The 7,323-nt window shown below is 43.9% G+C and overlaps 1 pseudogene; it reads right to left on the reverse strand.

Moving 5' to 3' along the window:
- Window positions 1-6,134: 6,134 nt before the first annotated feature.
- Window positions 6,135-6,473, reverse strand: LOC125482361 (annotated as a pseudogene).
- Window positions 6,474-7,323: the final 850 nt, after the last annotated feature.

Consider the following 7,323-nt stretch of genomic DNA (forward strand, 5'->3'; position numbering starts at 1 on the left):
AAACGTCAGCCGTTCTGCTCCTATGATGCTGCTTGGCCTGCTGTGTTCATCCATCCCTGCACCTTGTTGTCACAGTTTGAGGAAGGGTCGGTTGACCCAAAACATTAACTCTGATTTCTATCCACAGATGCTGCCAGACCTGTTGAGCTTTTCTAGCAATTTCTGTTTTTGATTCTGATTTACAGGATACGCAGTTCTTTCGGTTTTTAAGAAACTATCCATCTCTGTCTTAAAGCTGAAAGACACTCAATGACTTGACCTCCACACCCTTCTGGGGCAACGAGCTCCACAGGTTCACCACCCTCTGGCTAAAGAAATTTCTCCTTATCTCAGTTGAAAGTTCTAAATGTCAAGCATACTCCCAACTGTACTGGCTGTTTTGGCTCTGTTATAGGCTGTTTTATCCAAGAATGAGAGAAGGGGGAAAGGATTGATAGGAACGTGGATGGCGCATCCATTATGCTGGTGCAGGTGGGAAAAGGGCAGTCAGATGTCCAAAGAGAGCAAGAGTAGGTAGCACTGAGGGAATACAGGATTAGTAAAGTGGGGGATTTTGGGTGGATGAGAGTGAGTAAAGGGAGATAGGGCAGGTGGCAGTGAGAATGGTAGAGCATGAGCCTTGATGAGAGGTAGACACAGTAGCAGAGAAAGAGGGAGTGTGAGAATGCAGGATGCACTGCCACCCTGAGTGAACTCAGAAGGCAATTGACTTTCTTGCAGGACTGCAGGATGTTCCTCCAGACCACTGATTCTGCATTAACCTTGTCCAGGCTGGCAGGATCTGGTGCCATGGCCCCCTCAGGCAGAGCTGAGAGAATAGGATGTCCCTCTCCTTCACCACCATTTCTACCAGGACCTCCAGATTCCTACCTGTGAAACAGAGAACCAATTTCCCCTTGTCTGCCATGTCCAAAGCAAATAAATCAAACTTTGCAGGGCAGATTGAGACTGCCAGTGTCTGGCCACGCGTACGACAATGTTTTAACATGGTACAGGTACCAGGGATGTCAGTCTATCCTGAGACACCCGTCCAATAGTGAGCACTTCCTGGTTCTTAAAATGGGAGAACCAGTATTAGACGAGAGACACGCCATAGGGACCTGCGAGGTATATGCTGAGGTAAGTTTGGTACAGTTGCACAAATAAACTCATTAGGCCTCTAGGAGAGAAGTCCTTACGAAATGCAATAAAAATGACATTTAGCCAAACAATCATTCAGCCTCATATCTTTCTAAAGGTGTTGTGCTGCATCATCTGTGGAAATCCTAGGAGACCTTCTTCATGCAGTTTGTGTTCTGTTTAATGTTCAATAAATTGAACTGATTTTCTCCATTTAGAAACTCTGCCTTTGTATTAAATTTTTAGTTATATTGCTGAATGTATTCCAGAAAGTCTCATTATGTAAATATTGCATACAGTACTTATATGGGTCTCTGACTGTTGTCCTATTTCTCTCTTACTGTTAACCCAAGTATGTGCCACAATTTTGTCATCTCAATTGTGCACCCTTGGGGATACATGTCATTCTTACTATGCAACATGAAAACTGTGTGTGAGCTGTGGAAGAGGGTATCCTTCATTTGAATTGTTCTTCCTTCGGTGGAAATCAGGACAAAAAGTGATTGTTCATATGCAGATAAATACACATATTTTCAAATTGTGTTTTTAATATAGTCTGACACAGTGAAGCTGAATACTATTGCATGCAGAATCGATTTGAAAAGAAAGCTAATAAATAAAGAAAACCTTAAAACGGACTAATTTGCAAATGTTTATATCCCACCCAATTTAATTGAATTGTAACAAAAATAGAATATAATCAACACTTTTAAACTGAGCTAATATTTTCTTCCAGTTAGTAAAATTTCACAGTTAAGTGATAATTAATACTAATATTTTAAACATGAACGTGCATAAACCTATAGGTCCAGTTCAATCACGGTGGAGGGAGGCAGCACATAAATTTGTTGCTATCATCTAATTAACATGATTGTAGCATTCAGACAAGGGTTGGCATGCTGCTTGCTACAGTTTGCAGTCAGCATTTGGCACAGCCAGACTTCTACTCTTAAACTGATGCTCTCAAAAAGAGTCTGCAGTAAATTTCAGGACGCTGCTCCTAATTATCACTGCTGCAATTGTTATGATAATTGCAAATACAGACTCTTGGTTTGCACTGCCTGCCATCTGGTTTTAATACCTGAGACCTTGATGGATTAAAGTGATTCTTAAAGTCGGCAAATAATGAGAAAATTTGATTGCCGTAACTGCCTGGCCACAGATTGCATTTGGTAAACAGACCATGAAATCTGAACGTTGCCAACTTCTTGACTGACTCGCAAGGGCAACCATGACTGATTAGTGACTAGACCTCTGACTGATGTCTGTATAGCTTTCCAACTGACTTACTAGTCATCCGCTGACTGGTTGCACCGCACATGCAGGACTGATCATGGCCAACTCCCCACACTGTACTGGAAAATTGCCCATGTATGACCTGTGCAAAAGAAGCAAGACAAATCCAACCCGACCAATGACCACCCTATCATCCTACTCTCCATCATAAAGTATGGAGGATCGGGGGGTTCTTGTGGCACAGTAGTTGTATCACTATCTTGGAGCCAGGAGGCCCGTGTTCAAGTCCTACCTGTTCTGGAAGTGTGTAATGAGCAAGTTGATGAGAAGTTAGGCTAAAAAAAAAGGGAGGTGTCATCAATGGTTATGTAAGCAATAGCCTGCTCACTGACTCTCAGTTTGGGTTCTACCAGGAACACTCAGGTCCTGATCACATTTACAGCCTTCATCCAAACATGAATAAAATATGTGATTTCCAGGGGTGAGGTAACAGAGACTGAATTTGACATGCATTTGGCCATGTATGATATCAAGGACACCTAGCAAAACTAGAGTCAATGGGAGTCAGGGGAAATATCTCCACTGATTGGAGTTATACTTGGCTCATACGAACAGAGTAGTTGCTGACCATCAGTCATCTTAGCTCCAGGACATCCCTGCAGCAATTCCTCAGGGTGGTGTCCGAGGCCCAAGCATCTTCAACTATTTCATCAATGGCCATCCCTCCATTAGAAGGAGGATGTTCATTCAGGAGTGCAAAATGCTCAGCACCACTTGTGACCCGTCAGATACTGAAGAACTCCAAGTCCCAATGCAGCCAACCCTGGACAATATCCAGCTTGAGCTGACAAGTGACAAGTAACATTTGTGTCACACAGTGCCATGCAATCCACAATCATTTCCAACAGGAGAGAATCTAACTGTCACCTCTTAAAACTCAATGGCATTACCCGTATCAAAATTTGAGTGTTTACCATTGACCAGATACTGAACTTGACTAGCCAGATAAATACGCTCGCTTTAAGAGCAGGTCAGAGGCTAGTAATCCAACAGTAGGTAACTCACCCTCTTATTTCTCAAGGCCTGTCCACTAACTGCAAGATACAAGTCAGAAGTGTAATGGAATGCTCCCCAATTGCTTGGATGTGTGCAATTCTAATAACACCCAAGAAATTTGACACCATCCAGGACAAAGCAGCCCATTTGATTAAGATCACACCCATAAATATTCACTTCCCCATCTGCTGATGCTCAGACAGCAGTATTGTCTATAAGAGATAGTAGGAACTGCAGATGCTGGAGAATCTGAGATAACAAGGTATAGAGCTGGATGAACACAGCAGGCCAAGCAGCATCAGAGGAGCAGGAAGGCTGACGTTTTGGGCCTAGACCCTTCTTCAGAAATGGAGGAGGGGAAGGGTGTTCTGAAATAAATAGGGAGAGGGGGGAGGCGGATAGAAGATGGATAGAGGAGAAGATAGGTGGAGAGGAGACAGACTGGTCAAAGAGGCGGGGATGGAGCCAGTAAAGGTGAGTGTAGTTGGGGAGGTATGGAGGAGATAGGTCAGTCCAGGGAGGACGGACAGGTCAAAGGGGCGGGATGAGGTTAGTAGGTAGGAGATGGGGGTGGGGCTTGAGGTGGGAGGAGGGGATAGGTGGGAGGAAAAACAGGTTAGGGAGGCGGGGACAAGCTGGGCTGGTTTTGGCATGCAGTAGGGGGAGGGGAGATTTTGAAGCTTGTGAACTCCACATTGATACCATTGGGCTGCAGGGTTCCCAAGCGGAATATGAGTTGCTGTTCCTGCAACCTTCAGGTGGCATCGTTGTGGCACTGCAGGAGGCCCAGGATGGACATGTCGTCTGTGGAATGGGAGGGGGAGTTGAAATGGTTCGCGACAGGGAGGTGCAGTTGTTTAGTGCGAACCGAGCGTAGGTGTTCTGCAAAGCGGTCCCCAAGCCTTCTCTTGGTTTCCCCGATGTAAAAGGGGCCACAACGGGAACAGCGGATGCAGTGTACCACATTAGCAGATGTGCAGGTGAACATCTGCTTGATGTGGAAAGTCTTCTTGGGGCCTGGGATGGGGGTGAGGGGGGAGGTGCAAGGGCAGGTGTAGCACTTCCTGCGGTTGCAGGGAAAAGTGCCGGGTGTGGTGGGGCTGGAGGGGAGTGTGGAGCAGACAAGGGAGTCACGGAGAGAGTGGTCCCTCTGGAAAGCAGATAAGGGTGGGGAGGGAAAAATGTCTTTGGGGGTGGGGTCGGATTGCAGATGGCGGAAGTGTCGGACGATGATGCGTTGGATCCGGAGGTTGGTGGGGTGCATGAGGACGAGGGGCATTCTGTTTTGGTTGTTATTGCGGGGAGGGGGTGTGAGGGATGTGTGCGGGAAATGCGGGAGACACGGTCAAGGGTGTTCTCGACCACTGAGGGGGGGAAGACTTCACAAGCTTCAAAATCTCCCCTCCCCCTACCGCATCTCAAAACCAGCCCAGCTCGTCCCCGCCTCCCTAACCTGTCCTTCCTCCCACCTATCCCCTCCTCCCACTTCAAGCCCCACCCCCATCTCCTACCTACTAACCTCATCCCGCCCCCTTGACCTGTCTGTCCTCCCTGGACTGACCTATCTCCTCCATACCTCCCCACCTACACTCACCATTACTGGCTCCTTCCCCGCCTCTTTGACCGACTGTCTCCTCTCCACCAATCTTCTCCTCGATCCATCTTCTATCCACCTCCCCCTCTCTCCCTATTTATTTCAGAACACCCTTCCCCTCCCCCATTTCTGAAGAAGGGTCTGGGCCCAAAACGTCAGCCTTCCTGCTCCTCTGATGCTGCTTGGCCTGCTGTGTTCATTCAGCTCTACACCTAGTACTGTCTATAAGATGGACTGTCAAAATTTATCAAGGGTCCTTAGACAGCACCTTCCAAATCCATGACCACTACCATCTAAAAGGGTAAAGGCAACAGATACATGGAACATCACCACCTGCAAGCCACCCTCTAAGTACCTCCCCATCCTGACATGGAAGCATATCGCTACTCCTCGAGTGTTACAATCCTGGAACTCATTCCCTAACAGGATCATGAACGTACTTATAACAAATGGACTGCAGCAGTTCAAGCACACAGCTTACCACCACCTTTTAAGGGGCAAGTAGTGATGGTTACTACATACTGACCCAATCAATGACACACATATCCCCCGAATTTAATTGAAACTTCTCACCATAGCCCATGTCATTCAGGCACTGGGAGAATCTCCATATTGTCTCTTAGTTTTGATTTCTAACATTTGTTTACTAATTAACTTAAGGGATGCTCTCCCCTCATGATATCTGTTCAAAAAAGATTGAATCCTGTTGAGTCACTGGGGAATCCTAAAGCCAAACAGTAATAAGATTTTTTTTTCACCAATTATTAGGAAATTCTTAAAAATAAGCTGTAATCATGGGCTTTAAATTTTGACGCTCTCTTTCCAATGCACCTTGAGATTGTGGAAAACGAGTTAAGGATGTGAATTATTCTATTGCCAAACTATTCATTTGCTCTTTAAATAATTGAGACATAAAATGTGATCCTTGGCCTGATTTCTTTTTTCTTTGGATAATCCATATCTTGAAACGAAAGGATCATCTAACTTCTCCACTACTATTGTGATGTAGTTTTCCCCAAAGGCATTATTTAAGGAAACTTTCTAGTAACATCCATATTTATTGAAAACTTTTTATTTCTGTATGTTTTTTTAAAATATTTATTTCATGTTTTTCATAGAGATTTAAACATCAGCAAACCTCTCCCTCAACACCAGGCTCAATACTGATGGAGGTGACTTGAGTCACAACTTCAAATTGACCGTGTCAATCAATTTTGGATCCTCATTTGGAAGCAATCCCAGGTTTTAGAACCTCCACCACAAGGAGTCTTTCTTGTTGTGTTACACAGAGCCTTGATGGGCATATAGATAGGTCCCTTAAACTTCAGGTCCTTCTCTTTGGCACCATGTATTATATCAGCACAAACTTTCTCAGCGAGTTTAGATTTCGGCTGGTCAAATTAATTCTGAAGTGGTGAATTGCAGCTTACTGTTCCATAGGTGCTTTGCTGAGTTCTTTAAATGTCATGTTATGTTCCTGGCCAACTTATCCATCGACATGGAACTTTGAAAGTGAGCCAACAGTGGTGAGTCAGGAGATCACAGACTAGAACCAACTCAGATTGTAGTCACAGCTGAAGAGCTCCACTTTCGACTTCAGGTAGGGATTCTATACAATCTATTAGAATCCCATCAAATAATTCATTGAAAACTAGAATTGGAGTTAAAAGCATAAGTTTAAGTGATGATTTCCCTACTATCTGAGTTGTATGGTGTGTCTCTCAAAATTTGACTGTATCTTTACATCATCCTAGCCAATGATTTTTTTTAATATGTTTTAGCCAAAGTATTCTTAATGCTTTGGTGACCTGCCTTTTAAATTTCATGAGCCACTCATAAAACACTATTAAAATACTCAAATAGAACAATCACCTGATGCCCTGTCTTTATTAAATGGTATTTGACCGGGTCTCCATTGCATCATTAACATTTTGTCTTTTAGATAATAGCCTTCATGATTTTTTTCTTATTCAGTTTTACTGAGTTTGTTGTTTGATGCAGGATTCAGGATTGAAGTGTTCCATTTCTGTTGAAGAATGTTAGCTAAACACGTCAACATCATTCTCCTATCCTTCACCTTTTTTTACATACATATTCGAAGATAGTGTTAGGTAAGTGAATTTCCATGGCATTTTAAAATAGATAGTTCCTTTTCCTGTCTAAATTCTATGAATTTGAGATCTAGTTACAATTGGGTGGGCGAACAATCCAGATTTTCCTTCTACAACATCTCAATTTCCTTTACTTGTATTGGTTTTCTCACCACCTTCAACAGAACCAATGTTTTGGAATCATCCAGGTCATTCCACAAAATAAAA

Source organism: Rhincodon typus, unplaced genomic scaffold (assembly GCF_021869965.1).
Source record: "Rhincodon typus isolate 14 unplaced genomic scaffold, sRhiTyp1.1 hic_rhity00009294, whole genome shotgun sequence".
NCBI lineage: Eukaryota > Metazoa > Chordata > Chondrichthyes > Orectolobiformes > Rhincodontidae > Rhincodon > Rhincodon typus.